We start from the raw sequence: 21,334 nt of genomic DNA on the forward strand, positions 1-21,334 counted from the left end.
CTTCCTTTCACATTCTTTATTCCACACCACATTAGTTTTAGTGATTCCGAGTAATTTCATGTCGAGGATGGCAAGGCTTTGAAAACCTGAGATACAGTACAAGTGCTATCAAGCCTCTACTGGCACCACACGCAAATCCATCTGAAACACCTCAATTAGACTCTAGATACATAGGAATTAACCAATTAAAAGCTAAGAAGCATGACAAAATACAGCTAAAACCCCTACTAAGCAATACAATGGCTTGTTCCAAAGAAAAGTTTAAAACGGTGCTCCAAGGAAAACCGCGATCAGCCCAGCTCCTTTGGGGGCTCATTAGATCTTGGTTCCACTGCTGCATGGGAGCACCACTCATTAGCAAGCAGCCTTTGCAGGCTCATAGCAGTTGTTAGGCTGCCTGTGGCTCTCACTCAGCCTCCCTGTCCCTATAGGGATATCAGCAATAGACAAATCATCCTGACGAAGCTGGACTGTAAGAATAGAAAGATGAGCAGGAAAGTTTTGAGAGGAACTCCACTATTAACAAGCCCTAGGTAGGATTAAAGCCATCTGCAGTGCGTCATTAGCAGAGACTTAATTAAAAGCATCGCAGACATTTCTAACAAAATGAATTTACAAAAGCTTAGAAGAAAAGTAGCGGCAACCATTCTGCAGAGAGTTTTACCACAACTTCTTATCTTACTCTATTTATCGACTCTTCCAGTTGCAATCCCCTGCTTTAGCTGACCATATATCCTCTGTACTTTATACAAGCATCAAGAGCTTTATGGATACAGGACTGCAAGGGTGGTTCTGCTTTATAAAGCATCTTCCCTAGCCCTATGCTTTTTCTAGCCTTTCCTTTTCACAGTGGAACAAAGAGTAATTGTAATAACTGGATGCCCTTTCTCACTGTACACTAATCTCTTCTCCACAGACAGCATCACAGTGCACCTCTACCTCATGTATTCTTCTTGTCCGTGAGGTCTTCTCTGAATACACCAGCACTCACTGAACCCAGCTCCTGCAGAGCTGTAGCACCACAGAACTCAGCTGAGCCTTTTACCACAGGCAGTTATTTCATGTCAATAAAAGCAGAAAACTCGCAAAATAAATAATTAGGGAATGTAATTTATCTTAAAATTCCTTAGGAAACCTACACTATTTTAAGACCACTAGCTTCTACAGTTCTGCAGGTTAACCTCTATGCCAGCAATTTCAGAGCCTCTTCAAACCTAGCCAGAGGTCTTTGCTTTGCACACAGTCCGACCACCTGCAGGGACTGCCTGCCTCAATCAACTTTGGTACACCTATGGGAAAGCTTTACAAAGGAACCGGCTTTGCTTTTTCTTTTTTCCCCTAAGAACAGGGGAATGTTTATCGGAATCTTTTTCAACTATTTCAATTAAATCAATTATGTGATAAAAATTCAAATTAGCAAGTCATTATAAGCAATATTAATTCCATTCCCAACTCACGTGAAATACAGTTATTGTGAACACAGTAAAATCAAGTTTGACAATGTGTTTAGCTACTATCATTCAAACCTGGTTTGTCTATTTTTGTGTTGATACAGTGAAAGTGTTACACTGGTAGCAAGTTAATCTTTCCAGATCAAAAAATATAATACTGAAGAGAAACAGAGTCATATTTACCAATTCATGGATGAGAAGAGAAAGCACATTTACACAGCTCACTCCTTCAACCTTATCTTGATATCAACCTTTTTCTGTCCAGCAAGTCAGCAGAAGCTAGCACAGTCCATGAAATGGCACGTAATCAACCAGTTTAATCAGAAACATTGAAAACAAATATTTGACATTTTCTTTCCATGGTATTTGAGTTAACAGAAGAGGTGAAGTAACAGCAGAAAGATCTCCACTCACAGATGAAATAGCAAATATTCAGACTTTCATGTGCCCTACTCTATGACAGTCTTAAGTGCACAGGCATCAGCTAAGACATGATTTCAAGCATGCATGCTGCTGATAAAAGATCAGATTCTGGCCTTGCTGCCTCATGCTGGCCATGGAGCTCTGAGGAGCAGATTTGGAGTTTGCTGCAGTGTTCACACAGACTTTCCATGCTCTACTCACCATTAATCTCACTTTGAATTTCCAAGTAAAATGCCTTCCCTGGTACCAAAAGAATACCTCCACTTTATGCAGGCAGAATGGCATTTTTAGCAGATCAAGACTTTCAGGTTGAAATTTCTTTGTAAAAGTTCTCGACCTACAATAATGAGGAATCGTGTCTATTCAGCACAAAGAAAAGTCTGAAATCCCCCAAAAGTGTTATTAAACTTTAAACATTTGTATTTTTTCCACACTCAGCCATGGCCAAAAGCTAACTGTAACTTCTCCAGAGCTCTTGCTGACCTCCAGCACTGTGAGCCTTGGGATGCTAATGATGCTGCCAATGAGCCAGTAGTTCAGGCTTCAGAAATAGAAGTAGCCTTTGCACTATCACATGAAGGATACTGCCTGGTGAGGTGCATGTAACACAGCATTTCTTCCAAAATATATTTGGTTCTATCTCATACAAATCATTATTTTAATAGTTTATCTTATCTTGCATGGCTGGCAAAATATAACTCACTGCTTCCCACAGCTTGCACTAATCTCATAATCTGATATTCCTTGACCTGAATGAAGTTTATTTGTACCCTTCATCATGTCTGAGACCAAACCAGTACCCAGTGCTGCTGGCAGCTGGCTGGCGATCCCAATGGGAAATGGTCAGGTCTCCCTACAGCACCCCAATGGAACGCAGTACCTACAGAGAGGAAGAGGATGGGGCAGGCAAGGGTTCAAATGAAAGGCTTCAAATGCTGGGAACTGGAATTCAGGAACTTCCACTTACCCAAACTGAGGCACCAAGGAAGCAAACAAATACCAGAGAGCAACAGCAGCCCAGTCTCAAGCACCTGCAAAAACATTCCAAGCATTTCCTAAACTTACCCCCTAAAACACATTGTGTAAAGCCTTTTGTGTTATGGGCAAGGGCAAAATAAGTAAAAATTCTATGTTTTTATGAAAAATGTATACACACACAAACTTATATAAACACACATTTCATACGCAATCTAGTCTTTTCTTTAAAAATACCCATAGCCTGGGAGTAGAGGAGTTTGATGGAAGAAGTCACCAATTTCAGCACAGAACTGAGCTCCAGGAGATATTGCCTCAGGTACCCTTAATCTAAGTCTGTGATTATCACACTCGAAGTCACATGCAAGAAAATAATCCCCTGCAGGATAGAGCACTGATATGAAAGGAAAGAAAAGCTCAAAGTCATGGCTGAATGGTTATATCTGAACCCGTTTCAGTTCCTTCCTCCAGCTCCCCATTTCTTATTTGAGACCTAGGCAGCTTAATCTGCACTGATGTCTATGAAGTTTCACTTTTAAAGTTATTCAGTTTGAGACTTTCCTCTTGTATGGATAAAGTTCTTAAGTATTTTTATGCACTTTTATGCTTTCTTTTCTTTTTATTTTTTTTCTTTTTTTTTTTTTTTTAATTTATTTAAGAGAAAGTATGAGATATTGCCTGAAAATTTCAATAGTATATTTTGGTCAAATTTCGGACTTGTGATAGAGACAATAAACCCAAAATGAGATTCTAACAGGAAAAACACACCTAAAGTGTATGAACAGGTACAATGTCACCCACTGGAGAATAAGACAAAGCACTACCAGATGCTCAGTAGGTTGCTATGGCTGATTAGCTTGAAGGTGACAGTGCACTGCATAACAGAATGAAACTATAGCATAGTTACTATTAAGACAGTAGAACATGGTATTTTATTATTATTTTATTTAAATAGAACACTCCCCCCTCCACTCCTCATTCTCTTTTTTGCCCCATACACAGCACAACTCACCACCAGCATCCAGACACCCTATCACAGAAAGTACAAGGGGGGAAGGACGAAACAGTCAGCAGTTAAGTGGCAGCCAGCTACCTCACTTCCACACAGTTCAGATATCCTAATTCAGATATCACTGTGACTTACATCTCAAGCAAAGAAACTGATGCTGAACATATAACTGTAATATGAAATAGAATGCAAGAAATTAAACTTCAACGGACTGTTCTTCCATTAGCACTAGGAGAAGAACTTCAGGGTCTATCCCAAGATTAACGCACATAAATGGTAGCCACATCTGGTCAATGGCCAAAAAGAGCAGTAGTAAATGCTAGACCGCAAACCATCTCTTTTGCCCTTCTCAGGTAACAAGACTTCACTTGTATGTTAAAGAGAATAAATAAAGGGTTGACAAAAGCAGTGTGAGAATTACTTAACAAGATCTCCTTAAATACCAGCACAAGGTTAAATGTGATAAAGACTGCACTGGCTTTGCTGGGTAAGTTTGTCAGCTTAGGTTAAAAAAACACCTCCTGGAAGGAGCAGAGAGCTAAACGGAACATACAGAGATAACATTCAGTGCTGATGAACTTAGGAACACGTGATGTACTGAAAGATCAATTTTCTGACTAAGGAACTAAATCCAAATTAGGAAATCTCTGGCTGACAGAGGATCCAAAAACCAAGGGAGGAGGAGAAGATGAGAGAAGGAGGTTAATTGCTTTGTAAAGCATTAAGAGTTATTGGATACAAAATGTCCTGGTAGGAAAACAAATCCATGGGAAGGTCAAAGAAACAGAAAGCATGGAATTTGAAAACTCCAGATTTAATTTTTCAGCTTCAGGAGTTCTATTTCATCTCAATTATAATCTTGTTCTACAATCATTCATGGTTGCCCAAACAAGTTGGAAATGCAGCTACAAAATACCTATGCTCAAAACAAAACTTGATGCTTTTCTCGCTAAAATGCTTACGTTTTTCCTCTGATTCTCAAACATTACTTTACTTTATTTCTTCATAGAGAAGAAACATTCTTTTCCACAGCATCTAACAGGGAAATAGCAACAAGTCCCTGATGTCACAAGGTGCTATTTTCTTATGGCCCTCCAAAGTTCACTTTGTGTCTTAATGTATTTGGCACTGCTCTTGCTATTAATCGTGTACTGCAGACCAAGAGAGAGTGCCTTTCCAAAATGACCTCAAACTAAATTCATAACTCTTTAAGAACTAATAAATGCACTGAACTAGAAAGCTCAGCACTTCCCCAGCAGGCAAGCTTCTTTACTCCCTTTCACAAGATTCACTACCACCTTTCATTTAAGGAACTGAGTAGAAATTGTTCATATATATGTATGTATTTTAACAACACTTGTGCATCAGAAAAATGCCATAGACAACAGAAGCAGACAATTGCACTGCAGACATGGCATATGGCTTAAAAAGCTATCCCTAGTGATACACAACTTCCATCTGCGATGGAACGTGCATCACCCTGTGTCTGGAGCAAAGGCTTCTTGATAATTCTGCATAACACATTCCTACACCCCTAAGATGAAGAGGAAGCAACCATTAGCACTTTCCAAATGTTCAGTTTTCTGTGATCACTCTCATCAACAGGAAGTACCTGATATGTGAAGAGCATATACATGTACTCAACATGTATCAGGCGGGGTCTTCCCCTTACTCCTAGACACAAATTATTTTGAGCTGAAAATGAATTCTGAATAGTCAGGTCCCCAATACATGGCATAAAAGTTGCTGCAATTACTGCAAGCATTTGAGAAGCCTCTGCATCCTCCATTGCACAGGATGTGGGAGAAGACTCAAACTCAGCTTAAAGCTGACTCCCAAGAATAGATTATGGCTCTGATGAGGTATTATTAAAGCAAGAACATAAGGCATAAGCTGCTCTAGGAAAAGCCTTGTGCAAAATTATTTGAAACCACGCCTACAGTGCTCATGTTTCCAAGTCATAAGAAGCATTTTCAGTTCTTCAAAGGCTTTAGAAGCCTTTTTCTGATCAACGAGATCATTAAATTCAACCGACACAAAAGGAATAAAGGAAGTTTTCCAGGACTGGTGCTAAGGCAAGCTTCAGGACTTTTTTCATATTCTTATATTAATTGGATCTACATACATTTAACAGCAGGGGAGAAGAACACCCTAACAGAACTTTGGCAATCGATGACAAAGCCTCACTGCAATTTTGCTTCTAGAAATAACAGCTTTTAGATAGAAGTGTCCAGAGTTCTTAAAACAGAACTGTTTGTATTTGAAAAGATTTATTTTCATGGGTGCCATTTAGTTAGCTCAAATCATTATACGCTACTGCTTCCCAAGGACCGCCATAAATTAATCCGAGTGGGACATGCTCATTACTATCAGACTTAGTAGACAAGTTGTTGAATCTCCTGGAAAGGAAGAGTGAGCCAAAAGGGGATGTGGATCCTTATGAATTTAGAATTTGTATGAGATTCTAATTGAAAGTGAAGGCAAATAACTCTTGTCAGTGCTAAGCCCCAGAATGATGTACTTCCACTTTTTCTGAGAATCGGATGGAAACTGAGACTTGTCCCTCAGTTGACTGCTGAAGGGAACCAAGAGATAAGGAGCAGCATGACACAAAATCTCCAGACTCTGCTACTGTTCTTGGGTTTGTATTGCAGAAAACAATTATTAAACTTGTGATCTGTCCATCACTTTACAAAATAAACTAATAATAATAATAATAAAATCTCAAACACAATAATCAAAGAATAACTCATTTTTGAAGCAAGTTTAGATAGAGTACACATATGATTTCTATGCTTGAGGCCTACCATACAACTCTCATCACACTACACAGAATCACCAAGGTTGGAAAAAACCTACAAGATCATCCAGTCCAACCATCCACATATCACCAATAGTTCTCTCTAAACCACATCCCTCAATACAACATCCAAATGTTCCTTGAACACCTCCAGGGTCTGTGACTCCACCACCTCCCTGGGCAGCCCATCCCACTTAATGCCTGACAACTCTTTCAGAGAAGTATTATTTCCTAACATCCAGCATGAACCTCCCTCAGTGGAAGGGGTGTCAGGGAGCAGCACGGCTCCACTACCAGAATACTGGCAGGGCACAGAACAGGTGGTGAGCTATGCAGATGGAAGGACACAGAACCCACATCTACACTGTGCTGATTCCGTTCTGTCAGGAAAACTGACAGGCATGAGCAGCTAATTATGCACATTATCCAAACCTATGGACTTGAGATGTTCAGATGCTTGAAAAGGAGATGACTTCATGCTAAAATTGCTTCAAGGCAGGAAACGAGAGGTGGTGAAGCTTTGCTACTACCTTAAGCTGCTTAGCTTCAGATAAGGAGCTTATGCAACTTTCCCAACTCTGAAGTACATTCAGCGATACCAACACAGCTTCTGAGCTACATGTGGGACAATGCCTCCTGAGTATTATTACTCTGCCCCACAGAAAGAAAGGAGGGGAATAAAATATCTACGCATGCATGATATCTATCTACGCATGCATGATATCTATCTTACACTTAGATCCAGTTCAGCAGAGGACATAAGTGATGTATTTGTTCTCCTTGATTCTTACCTCTTACAAAATTGGTATCTGCACAATAAGGCTGGTATCTTGGACTACAAATGAGATCATTTCACATTTTCCACACAGAGCCTATGAAGCAACTGCTTTACAGTCATCTAGAAATGCTTGTAGAATCAACACATAAATACTCCAAATATTTTAGGCAGAGAATGGACTTCTGATAAACTATTTGGTTTATTTTCAGATGAAAATTAGCCCACAGTGGATCCCAACAAAAAACATTCTTGGGGCAGGACAAAGTCAAAGCCAGCAGCACTGAAGAACAGATGTGCAGAAGGGCTTTCTGCAAGTGCCTGATGAAATACACAATGTAGCATCTGAGTGCCAACCGCAGTTATACAGTACAGAAGGACTTCATATGAAACAAAAGTGCCAAGCAAGAGCCACAACATTATTTTGTTCTCCAGAGAAGAGGGAAGGAAGCCTTGTTCATAATTGTTACTATGTAATAGCCACTCAGTTAAGTACTGCACCTCTTCTGTTTGCATTTTAAGCTTACCAAGGAATAAGGATTCTCAACTAGACTAAACCACATCATTCAAAGCACTAGAAACACAGCTCTACACTGATCCATATTTTCTTTAGCAATACAACAGCAGAGATGGTCAATGCAAGACTGAAACTCCAATAGTTAGAATTCTAGTGAGAAACTGATGAACTGGAAGATCCATAAGCAGATGAACCTGAAGATGTGAAAGGAAAACTACTGTATACATGTGACTACTTCAGTAAACATACTCGATTCCACAAATCCCTGGCTAATTCTTTGAAAGGTGTCAACACTTCTTCCCACTACAATTTCAACATAACTTTATAGAATAGCAAGACATGAGACAGGGAGAAGTAATGAGGAATACAGCAGATCTCAAACAGAGGGGAGGGGAGAAGGACCAAAGGAAAATAATTAGCTCTTACGTTAGCTTTTATCCCAGAAGAGGCTAGATTAACTATTACTTAGTCAATACTAGGAAATAAGGCTAAACAGTAAGTGCCCAAGCAGGAGGCAGGTTTTGCAGTGAGCAGCTGCCTCCTGCTACCTTGCCAGAAGGTAACCGAGCTCATTGCTCTTAGGGCTGGGCTGGTCAACATCCAACCTGCCCCTAAAGGAAGGGTTGTCTTCATCAAGAGCTCACATAGTCATTTGGTCACATCCAATGAGTCCACATGACTTCTTCATTACTATTATCATGGCATGAATAATAAAATCTTGAATGATAAAAGCAACAAAGCAAATACCTTGTCTGGTGGAAAACTCTCAGTGTACCAATAGAAGCTATTCATATACCACTAATGATGCACACACAAACCTAATGAGTACACAGAACATCTCTGTACAATCAATAAATCTTTATTCAGGGGAGGTGCGTGTTACTTAAAAATGTAAGCTTAAATGCCCAAGCAGATGCTATGGACTATAGAGCTGGAGACCCCACACGAAGCACCACAAGCCTTATCAACCAGAGCTCTGCTTTCCCCAGCATTCACCGCTGTGAGACTTCAGCCACACCAACACATCTCCAGCAGCAGAGCTGGCATCCCCTGTACCTGGCAGTGAACAGACACAAGGCTGATGCAGGTCAAATTCAAGGGTTATAGAATAAGTTACTGGATCCTTTTGTCTTCCTTAGCTGTTTCCAAGCTATTATCCAAGAAAAGAATATAAAAAAGAAAGAAACACAGAGAAAACTGCTTTTCAGCCTGCAAAGCAATAACTGCACATAAAAGAAACTTAAAAACTTATGTCTTCTGTATTGGTTGAGAGTGTTAAAGAACTCTACAACTCAGCCTTAGCTCATGAATTCTGCAAATTTGTAAATAAAACTCTCATTTCTGCTGTGACCTCTTCCCCATCCCCTTTTTCATATGAAAACATCATCTGCAACCACCCGACCTCAGCAGCTTGCTTCAGAATTAACAGGAGAGGTAAAAAAACACCAGAAATCCTAAAGATAAGATGTGAGACCTAGAGACTGATGCATAAAAAGTATAGCATATGGCTGCTAAACATAAAAGCCCTCTCTGTTAAAGTTGGTTTAGTTTGTCTGTTCCAAATCAGGTTACAGATTAAAAAAAAAACACAAAAAAACCACAAAAAAAAAAAAACCGAATCAATTCACTTTCCTCAAGCGCAGAATCAAAGAAGCACTTCTCCATTTTAAGGCTTTCAGGTTTTAATTCAAAAGGAAAACAAGACATAAAATCCCTGGGGACATCCAGCAGGGAGCCCCACCATCCCCGCAGCACTGCCCCTCCATGGCAGGGAAGCCTGGTAATGGGATGTGTTTCAAGTAGTCTGTCAGAAGTGCTGTTCTACAGACCAAATGGTAAACACTTATCCAACCTACAGAGCCAACCTGCATACTTCCAACATTTTTGCATATTTCAGTACTCAATGTTTAAAGGGATTCTTAAGTATTTAGTTATTCTTTTAAGCATTGCATTTGTTCATCAAGAGACACAGTTTTCTCCCTGTTTCCATATTCCGGTTCTCAGTCCCACTCGAGTAACACCCAAGTTAATATACAGGATCTCATTTTTAAGTAGCAAATACTATCCTGGTCATGCCCCAAACTTAAAGCAGCTGGCAGTTATCCATTCCATTCAACACGCAGCCCATCCAACAAGCACATCTATTTGAAGAGAGAGGCTGGAGCAATTTGTAAATCATCTCCCTGAAGATCCCACATTATTTGACCCATTTAGAGGTTTTCAGTGATGCAAACTAGAAAGACACTGGCAACAGAAGAAAAAGGAAGGAATGGCATTATTAAGCACAGATGGTACTGTAAATAGCTTTTAGGAGAACTTCCATACAATTTGACCTTTTATCTAACAGATAATCTACCCATTAACTACCAAAGCAAGTATTTCTGGTCATAAGTGGGGAACAGACACACGGGAGATCAAGGTAGAAATCCACCTCCTGGCTGGGCTGCCGATTCCCTTTCCACTGCTCTCCGCTGACCAACTTATTCCTAGCAACCTTTAATAGGAAATCACCAGCTTTCCACTACATCTCAAAAGGACTGACTTTATACCTCTGCTAATCTGACTTACAGAACAGCTAAACAGCTTTTACTTCCATTAAACTTTGCAGTAGTATTGCTCAGCAGTATTTGCCATTGATTTAAGCCATTAAGTCAGTAGTCCAGTTCATAAGACCCAGAGGTTGGAAAAGACACATGGAAGAGAAAAGCCAATATTTCTATTCTCCTACCAGCCTGAGCAGCAATCCCAGGGAAAGCTTCAATTCCCTGCATCCTGCAGCTTCTGCTTCACTGGAAAGGCAGCTACATGAGAACACTTGGAAACCCCAAATAAATTACACCCATTACTCTGTAGAAGTTCTTATGCTAACCAATTTGCATATTTGCATGTAATCTCATAATAAAGAAGAGAGAAAAATTACAGAGTCTATCCTTTCAGTGTGGACTATCCAAAGCAGATATTCATTTTCATACATTCATCTTCAGTCAAAAAACACACACTCAATGTATTTAGTCAACACGAGCAAAAATTAGGACAGATGGAAAGGAAAGGGTTGGAGCCAGCACTAATATATAACGAATGCCAGCTCATGTACAAAAACATTAGGAGTTTTCCTAAAAAGCCAGATGCAGACCTGAATGGTCCAGAAGCCAGCAGCACTGCTCAAACCCAGCACTTAACAGGCATCTCTCAAAGGCAGCAATGCTGCTTGCTTGTTTTAACTCCAATCAATCAATGTTGAAATAAATTCCCCTATGATGCAGTACAAATTTTCAATGCAAAGCTTGCCTTTTAATAACTGTAAGGCACTCTATTCTCAAATCCCAAGGTTAAGGAGAACTCAACTGATACCATTAACAATTGCACTGTGCGGACCAGTGAAATGAACGAAGCCCAGATTCACGTGACAGTGACACTGTTGGGCTTAACAGTTTCACATACATTTCAAGGACAGGTATTTACAATTCAGAATGGGAGCAGTGGTCTACCAACTATTAAGGTAGATGCCCCACTGTAGAAGAAAAACAAAACCAAAAACAACAGTAAACCACAACAAGACCAATGCCAGCAAAATCTCAGCTCTGCTCTTTACCCACAGCCTCAGTTCCACACAAGCAGATAGGTCTTGAGATGGGCACCTGGCTCCCAAGCTATGGGCCAGGGGCTCCTCTTGCTCTGACGCTGAGGGAGGAAGCCTGAAGGTTGTGACAAAGCACAGCACTCACAGCAGCCTCTGTCCTATCCTCATGCCCTTCGCCTGTCCTTCTCATGAGCACAGTTGGCAGCACCAGAAGAAATGAAGAGGACCAGCTGTTCCTCCAATGTACTTCTGGTTCCTCTGCAACTACCCTTTCCTGCAGCATTCCAAAGGGTTATGTTTTAGAGGAGAAGGGATGGAAAAAAGAGGATGGAGAGACTTAACAGCCACAGCATTATTGGAACAAAGCCCTCAACACCATCACCTGGATGAATGGAAATACACAATATCACACTCAACTTTCTAATGAAGCTGTTCTAAGAAAGCCCAGTGTCCTGCTAGTTAGGAAATAACAGAAAATGCTTTAATGACTTGATGATTTAACTGCTTTACAGCAAGAGGAAATATCCTCACTGCAGCCCTGAGATCCCACCTGCCTGCAGCACAGCTGCCATGTGGGGCTGTGTCACGGGGCTCATAGATGGCCAGCATGCCTGGGAAGAAACACACAGTCAGAACAGCTACCAGCAGGAGCTGTGGAGGAGACTTAACACTGATCTTTGCAGTAACTGTGGAAACACTTGGGGAAAAAAATCCCACTTTCAAACCCTCAGTGCTTTGATAACATGCAATAATTATCTGTATAATCATCATCCCACACGACTCATACCACTACATTTATAAATCACGCTGTTTTAAAATAGAGTATCAATTGCAGCAATTATTTGAAACTATTTAAATATACCCTCTGGTCTTACTGTAAGGAACGTTGAGAGTTTCCTGCAACAAAAAAAGTTGACTATAGACAGAAAAGTCAGTGGAATAACCTTGAAGGTTATATATATACATATATATAACCAAGTATGTACACACAGATGAGAGAACATGCTGATAGCTCTCTATCACTTCCAGCCTGCTTGCTAGGCTTCTATACACCTTTGTTTATATAGTTTTAAGAGCAGATTTCAGAGCACTCACTATCCAGAAGCACCTTCCAGGAGCTCAGCGCACTCCCATGGAAGAGCTGCTGGTGGTCAGGCACTGACCTAGCAGAATCCCGTGCTTTACAAATTACCCTAGTAAAAGATACATGCATGCACAGCCTTTTCTTTTTATTATCATTTACAATCTACATCAACACGTTTGGCTGACACGTTAAATAACTGAGGATGCAGCAGAGGACTCTCCTACCAGTCATTTGCACATATGCTGACCTGCACTGTACTCTTAGAAGTGACAGAAAAGTTACTATTTAATGAAGAAAGTGGCTATTGTAGTAAATATTGGCGTTTTTTGAATCACAAACTTTGGATGTATGCACTTTGGGCACATTTTTCTGCAGATGCAAGTTACGCCACGGCACAGCCCCATTGTCCAGGAAGCACTGCTGCCCTGCACCCCACACACAGCCCGAGCCCACCAGGGCTCACTCACTGGCCAACAGCTCTCTTCCATCATTATTCCAACCATTATTTCTTTGATGCACTCCTAAGGTAATAGGTAGCAAAGACCAGACCCTGTTCTCACAGATATACATGCAGCCCATTTGACCAACCTAACTGAAAGGATCAGTGGGGAAAAAGGCACATTTAGATATTTGCATAAACCTTACTTCAGCCAGGATGAAATTAAAATACTTGGTTAGATTCAGTGATTACAGCTTCTGCATGAATCACAGCAGTCTGATATACCAGTTCTTACATGTAAAATATCTCCCCAATAACACGCCATTAAAGCAGCTCCTTTCATCTCACGTTGTACTGTGAATTCCAAGAGAAGCTGATTTTAACAAATGGAGAGTCTTCAGAAACAGAGATGCATGATTTTTCTGTAAATGAACTGTGAACATCAGTATGCTTGTAAGCTAAACTACATTTATCATTCACTGACCTGCTCTGGATTGGATTAGACTGGATTGCTCCTTATGTAGTCAAGCAGTGCAAAAGGCTGAAAATGATTGTTCTGACCTCAGCACGAGCAGGAGGGACACTGGCCATGCCTTACATTAAGTCAGGCTGTGGAAAAATAGTTGATATTCCCCAACAATTTACTCCAAATACAGGTCTACAACTACAAATAGCCATAATTTATTATATTTTAAATTTCATAAAAGACCTGAGTACGTTGAATGACAGCACTGCTTGGAACTGCCGGGGCCTGCTGAACTGAAACACACTCCCCAAACAGCAAACATGGCACTGACATTTCAGCAGAGCAAGAGGAAAAAAACCCATTATATGTACATACAAGTTAGTGCACCAAAGACAGGAATAGCTGTTTTTTAAATAAAACACTATGCATTTCCCCTCAAGGAGATCCTTATGTCTGCACCCAGCCCTTCACAAGCACTCACCCATGGCAGAAGTCTGCAGTATAACCACCTGATGGAGGAGCCCTCCATTTTGTTCTCATCCAGCACCCTACAAACAGCCAAGCAAGGAGCACCTCCCAGCCAATCCTGCTCCTTGTCTTTCCCTTCTCTTCTCCAAAGCTCAGAACTCCATTCAGACTTATTTTCTGGGGGGGTCACCATACCGGTGGTTCTACCACTCATCTTTTAAATGCTTTGTGCTTCACACCAGGGCAAACGTTGCAAACAGAGTGTTTCCAACATGCAGGATTTTCAAAATATTAAAATACACACAGGCTGTTTTCAAAGACCATCCATTCTTGCCAGATAAGTTTCTCCAGAGAGCACAAACAGGTTTCAGATGGGACGTGGGTCAGCACTGAGCACTTCAGCAGCAACAACTGCTGCGTCACTCAGCTGGAAACGCAGCAGCCCTGCCAGCTAATTATTCCTTACATTGATCCATTTATTTATTCTTCAAGAGACCATTACTTAAAAGTGATAGCTGGGAAAAAAACAACAACACATCAGCTATGCAAGATGAAAGCTCTCACTGATTTTGAAGAATAACATCTTACTTTAATACATTAAAAAGTGCTTCTTCGAGAGTGTAAAATCAACAGCTATTCCAAATGAAACCACTGCTACATATATTACGAGCTCAATTTTAATCAACCTTTTCTCAGACTAAATTTCAACTTGCACATTTTGGCTTGACACTAAAAGGACCAACCATCCTCATTACTCCAAACCAACACCTCTCTTTCTTCATTCGACCAAGAACAAGACTAAGAATCTGGAGGAATTACTCAACTTCTGCCCTTTCCCTTCAGCCTGTATCAGGACCTCTTCCTATCATGCAACACACTGAAAAATCCACAGATAGAAGATTTTAATTGACTTGGGGATGGGCTGGCAGTTGGACAAGATGATCCGGATGGTCCTTCTGACTGTTAATGATTGTATGACTGCAGTCAAATATCTTTTCCCCTCCACTTTTGTTACCCAAACCCTCCTAGAACACCTGCTGCAAAGGCCATCTAATACCACCACCAGCTTGAGGCTGATTTTCATCTGTGTCAATGGACATGTGAGAGATGTGGCTGCCTGAGCACCAAATCAAGGTCTTTAAACAGGAATGTATCTCACTCCATGCAGTCCTGCAGCCCCTCTCTAATCCTTTTTTGAGTTAAGGCGCATGACAAAGCATCACCAATGATTCATTAAATTCCTCCTCCAATGCATTCTCCTACACCACATGCTATAAAATCTGGATACTCAATTCTGCATCAAGAAGCGGCTGTGACTCTGAACAGCTTCACTAAATCAAAAGTGAAGACGTTAGCATTAGACAAGACTGCAGCTCTATCAAGTTCATGCTTCTGCATTTTAATTGTTTTTAATTGGCAAAATCAGTGACTGATCTGTCCCTGTTTTGGCTACAAGAGGCTGCCTCTGACAGGAATTTAAGCTGTAGATCTGCAAACAAGAGCTGAAAAAGACTTCCTGCCACTGCAGGTGCTTCATTAAGGACAGCAGCAACAGCACAACCACTCACAGCATGAGCACCAAAGTGAGTCTTCTGCCCCTTCATTTCCAGGGGTTGAGTGTGCCATGGAAACCACCCTGAAAGAACAAGTTTCTAAACTTCTTTAAGCACAACTTGCTTTCAGAGTACCTTGACATTTAATCCATCTTGGCATCATCCATGTACAACATGACTTCAAGCAACACATTCATTTACAAGAGGCTCTTGAAGAAGCCATTCTGTACAGACACCTGTACTTTTACTAGTACTCAGCCTGAACACATTCATGTTTGCATCTCACATGACCGTAGCATCATGTTAATTTCTAAAATCAAGCCATTAGATAACATATTTGTTAGCAGAACATGACAGTCCCAGACAGCACCAAGAAGGTTACAAATCAAAATAGACAACAAGAAACTCAACAGATGAACAGACAACCCATTTTTTCCCAGTTTCCAGTCAATCCTATAAATAATCCAAAGCCTTTCCCATATTCAAGAAGCAAACTCAGTGCAGTCATTCCCCACGAGTGATGATTCCTCCCCTCTCTCTGTAGTCTTTCTGGCTCCTCACCGATAACAGCAACACACCACATTTCTCATTGGTTCAGAACAGTGGAAAACCACGTTTGTGGGTAGCACCTAAAACATAATGACCAACTCCACACTGATACAAAACTACTTATGGCACTTGTAGAATCAGTTTCTACCACAAAGGAAAAGAAAGGGAAAAAAACACCTAAAATTCAAACCAAAGTGCAGGAGCTTCCCATGTCAGCACTGCCACCAGAACGTATGAAATACAGCAAGTTCTGCTCCAAGAAACCAAACGTTCCACTTGCACAAACGTTCCCCGGTGTGTGTTTGGGGTACAAGCCCTTGCAGAAGCGTTACAGGAGGTAGCTACAACGTATGTAGATGTTGCTTGTGCCTACACGAATTCGCTCTACACCAGCACCGACAACGAGGTGCTCTGCGGGCCCAGAACCCCCAGGTGCGGGTGTGCAGCCCCGGGACCGCATGGCCACGCTCTGTAGGTACAGAGCCGGAGACACAGCGCTCGTCCCACCTCACCGCCCCAACAGCACGCAGCTGCACTGAGCAGCTCCACCCCAACGCTCAGCTCAGGGACCGATCGTCCCCAAGCACAGGCGGCGGTGCCGTCCTGCAGCCCTCAGCACCCACAGCAGCGCTACACCGCTGCGTGCTGCAACGCCCTCGGCTCAGCGCAGCTTACTCCCATCATAAGGCAGCGCTAGGATCGAGAACGCAGAGAAGCAGAAACCCTACGGAGCCCGCAGGTGACTGGTGAGCAGTAGAGTTGTACGGGGCTCGCGGAGCTTTACAGCACAACGTCTAACCGCAGTCCTGACATCAGATCAGCAGCGCTCCGCTAAGAGCCACACGCGTTTACTGCACCATTTTCCCTTAAATAGTCTCCCAAACGCCATGGCTTACCGAGGAAAGTCGCTTGCCAACTTGCCAGGAATAACCCCACAGAGGGCTGAGACACTCCCAGCCAGCCCAGCATTTCCACTCCTCGTTTCAATATTTTGTTCACAACTTCCCACAGATGTTTAACGTTTAAAGCAGCAACGAGTGCATCTCTGGGCAAACCCAGCACGCAGCTCCAGCGAGTTCAAGTTTCTCGTGCAAAATGCATCAGTCAATAGTTTAAAAGAGTTTGCTGCTCCGGGACCCGCGATATTTCCTCTAGTGTCAAACAAGCGCTCTAAGATGAGTATGTCACGCACACATCAGCAGCAATGCCATTAGCACAGCAATCTCGATCAAGCAGCTCGCACCCGAGGCTGAGGCTGCCTCGTTTCCCATCCGAAACGGGCTGTGTGCTCTCGGATTTGGGTTAATCAGAGCCAGGCACCTCGCTGAGCAGCAACAAGGTCACCTCGCTCTGCTCAGCGCCCCTCTGCTGCGGGGACGGGCACGGAGCACCGCGTGCAGCCCCTCCTGCACCCGCTGCAAAAGTTCTGGACGGAATTCAGTGGGTACGGAGCGGCCCCTCCGCGATGCAAAAGCAGAGCGGGGCTGCCAGCTTGCACACCGACGCCAGACAGGAGGAGAAGCAGAGCGCGCTCTCGCTCGATTTCAGACAGTTACCTGCAAAAGCAAATCCGGACAGCACAGCCCTAAGGCAGAACCGCTCCGAACTTCGGGCTGCGCTCAGGAAGAGCCGCACGCCGCGCCCCGGGGGCATCTCCGAAATCAAACGCGTTAAAACGCAGCGAGCAGCGCGGGAGGGGAACGTACCGTGCTGGGAAGGGCGACCGCAGCCGGCGGGCAGCGAGAGATCCCGGGCACGCACCGAGCGCCCGCACCGCCGCTTCTCCTTTCCTCGTCCGTAACCGCAGCGAATAACCCCGGAGCCGAGAGCGGAGCCGCCGCCGACAGCCGCACGACCGCGGCCGGGTCTCTCGGACCGAGGCGCCCGCCCGCTCCGCCCGCAGCCCGAACGCGAAGCCACGCACCCGCCGAGCGGCCCCGCCGTAAAATCCTGCGGCTCCCGCAGCGCCCGACGCTTCTTCTGGAGCGGGGAGCGCCGAGCTCCAGGCGCGGGGCGGGATCGGTACGAGCTGCCCGCCCACACGCGCTGCCGCCGCTGTGCCCGGGGCCGCGAGGCGGGCAGAGCCCGGGGGAGCAGAGGGGGGGGGACAGCGCGATGCCGGCGTGTGTTGAGCTCGTATTAAAAACTTGGTCCGATCTCCGGGCTGCCAGCCCAGACACAAAGGTTCACGTCGGTCTCCGCGCAGGAGCCGGGTGGGCGTTTTCTTGAGCCTGGCTCCAGGTGATCGCGCTGTTACAGCTGCGCAGCTGTAATGAAGCTAAGCACAACTCCTGTACAACAGCCAGCAGTGCGTTTCTCAAAACCCCGTTACCTTCCAGGATCCCCGCGCTGGGCGATGCACGGCGCAGCAAAGCACACGCTGCCCCCGTTTCCCCTTATGTCTATTCTGTTGCAGGTGCCAACTGCTGGCCACGGCTCCTGGGATCCCATGCACTGTGAGGACCCGAAGAGACCATCGTTACCTTTCTGTGAACGTCTACAGCTGTAATTAAGGGCTGTCCGACACTGAAATGCAATTGCTTCAGTAATGAAACGTGGCACCGCTCTGAGAAAGGGACGTCGAAAAAATAAATTATCTCTGAAAAACTATCAGACGTTTCTAATGGGCAGAGAGCGATCACGTAGGGCTCATAGAGGTGATGGAATAACTATGATATAACAAGCTCCCCACTCACGAGCTGAGCACTGAGATGCAGACTAATACAGCTCAGCACAGCTTTGGCACCAAGCAGGAGCTCAGCCTGTTGCTACCTGTCAGCTGAGGGCCTAAAGCATGGAAACTCCATCCTATGTCTTAAAATCCACTTTGGGCTTTTGCATAAATTTGCCTTTTTTAAGCTCAGGACAGGACGAAGGCCAAGCTCCAGCTTCACAGCAGAGCCCAGCACAGGTGGTACAATGGCAGCTGTGAACACTTCTGCAGTGCATGGGTCCACCAGGAGCAAAGCTCAGGATGCTGTGGGCAGCTCTGCACACCTGGTGTGCTCACATTCATTACACCTGGCTCTTTTGGGCATGTGAGAGCTGGCAAGGTCACAGACCTATGGCGTGGCTTTCAACGTGGAAATATTAGCATCAGCTGTGCCAGACCAGCGCAGGAGTTTTATGCTACTATTTTTTATGCTTGACCAACCATAGTAGTGAAAATGTTGAGAACGCATTTTGCACTTTGCCTTCCCCAGTGCCCAGTGCCCTTGTCTGCCTCCCACCCAGCCCCACCTTTTGACTGCCTCTGCCAACTAATACATTTTTCAGTTTCAGTAATTATTTAAATGAAGGACTTCAAATCCCTATCACAGGTAGCAAGTTGTTCCCATAGAAAAGATGCCGGTTTTCTGAAGTTTGCCAGACAAGCACTTTATGAGATTGTGAGGTCAAAGAACTGACCAACCTTTGGGGAGAGAAGAAAATAGAGCAGTCTTCCCCTCACTTATTTTGTAATAGTCAGAAATAGTCACTTGATGGGTATTTTTTTGCTGTATTACTCACTTCAGGAATCACTGCAAACTTACTATATTCCCATATACTTGTGAGGACAGTCAATTTGCAGACTGAAGACTGGGGCTAGATGGCACATTTTCCACACAGTACCTGACACCATGATGCCCTTCTGCCGTCCCCATCTCCAGAATGCTACTCTAATGCAGGCATTCAATAATAATTTAATTAAACGTCTCACGTTACTTCCAGCCTAATGATATTTTCATTCCCACCTGTCATTCAGGCATCACTGTCAGCATGTCACAGAAATCACATGAGAAGGACAGCGATGCTTCTGCTGAAGTGTTGTCTAATTAATGCTTCCTAAGGATCAACATAGAAAAAAAGAACTTTAATTTATGAGCGTGGCATGGATATAAGCAGATAAATGAATATGATATTTAAGTAAATCAGCTAAGAAACTTGCCAGTTAATAATTAATAATCTGGTTGGGAAACTCAAATTAACCACCTCCATCCTGGTGTCAGCTGGCACCAGTGGCAGCTATCAGAGCACCTGCTCTGCTGATTGCAGCCCTCACACAGCTCTGCCAACTGCCATAGTTGCTATGTGTGCTTTCAGGTTATGCTTTCCACCTGTGTTTTCAGCACACAGGTTGTCTATAGAACTGCATTCTGCACTGCTGTTGTCTGCTATGTGCTTTGACAGACCTTGTTTTTTTTCCAAGTTTTAGATGGGAATTTAGTCACCGGTAACAAGTAGGCTCAGATCCACCAGAATATCCTCCAGGAAACAAATCAATCATAGCTTGTCTCCTAGAAACCTTCACTTGCAAAAACTCTCCAATCCACTGGCAAAAATACCAACTAAGTCACCTCGAGCTTAAACTGAGCTTAAACCAAATTGCTTTGCAAAAGACTTCTATAGTCAGCATGGGATACGTAGCCAGCAGGCTGATGCTCTGCTTTCAATCACCGCTGACCGGAATCACCACTAAGCTGTTTCTTTGGAAGCAGACTGATCAGTTCCTTGAGCCTGAAGTGGCCACCAGACAACAGAGTTTTAAGAATTAAATAAGCAGGTGTAAGCACAGTTTTCCATCTTTTTGGGTATAAGAGCTTTTATAGCCTTCAACTTCCAATCACACTTTCAGGCACAGTAATGTCAGCGATCATAACAGACACAAAATATATGATGCTTTGGATGCAGTTGAAGGTAGATAACAACCTGCTTTCTCCAGCAGTACTCCCAGAACCTCAAATGCCTAATGCACATCCAATCATTCTCACTTATAATAAATGTTTCTCTTTCTAAGCCAACACTGATACCTGCTTTCCCAAGGTCTTGCTCTCCAGGGACAAGTAATACATGTTGCATTTCTTCAACAGCCAACATCAGATGCAGTAGCTACATTGAATCTGTATGTCACAAGGTAATCCATGAGCCCCTCCAGCCTAGGAACTCCCTGCTGTGGCTGTGCTGGGCCATGAGCTGCATGCCCTTCTGTCCTTGTTCCAGTCACTGCAGCAGCATTAGTGTGACACTGACACCAGTGCTGGACGTGCTCCCCACAGCCATCTGCATTTTACCACTGTTTTGTATAACACTACTCTCCACATGTCGAGGAGGCACCAGGAATATTTTTAGAAGCATCCCACAACAGTCTAGCCTGATTTCAGTGGAGTCAATGGTAACTCTTATTTTGGCATCAAATGCAATTGATTGAATCACCAGTATGTTAAAAATTTCATTTCCCTGTCTCCATGAGCTCCTGTCGGTGCTA

At 43.4% G+C, this 21,334-nt stretch overlaps 1 protein-coding gene across 4 annotated transcripts in view; it reads right to left on the minus strand.

Annotated features, from left to right (window-relative positions):
- Positions 1-18,220, minus strand: part of LOC107319982 (contactin-3) — a 93,047-nt gene extending 74,827 nt beyond the window's left edge. The window contains exon 1 of one of the 4 annotated variants that reach the window (XM_015875402.2): positions 18,014-18,220. The gene's annotated coding sequence lies outside the window, so the exon portion shown is untranslated. The other 3 variants (XM_015875398.2, XM_015875401.2, XM_015875403.2) reach the window with 3 other exon arrangements.
- Positions 18,221-21,334: the final 3,114 nt, after the last annotated feature.

The sequence above is a fragment of the Coturnix japonica genome, chromosome 12, assembly GCF_001577835.2.
Source record: "Coturnix japonica isolate 7356 chromosome 12, Coturnix japonica 2.1, whole genome shotgun sequence".
Classification (NCBI taxonomy): Eukaryota; Metazoa; Chordata; class Aves; order Galliformes; family Phasianidae; genus Coturnix; species Coturnix japonica.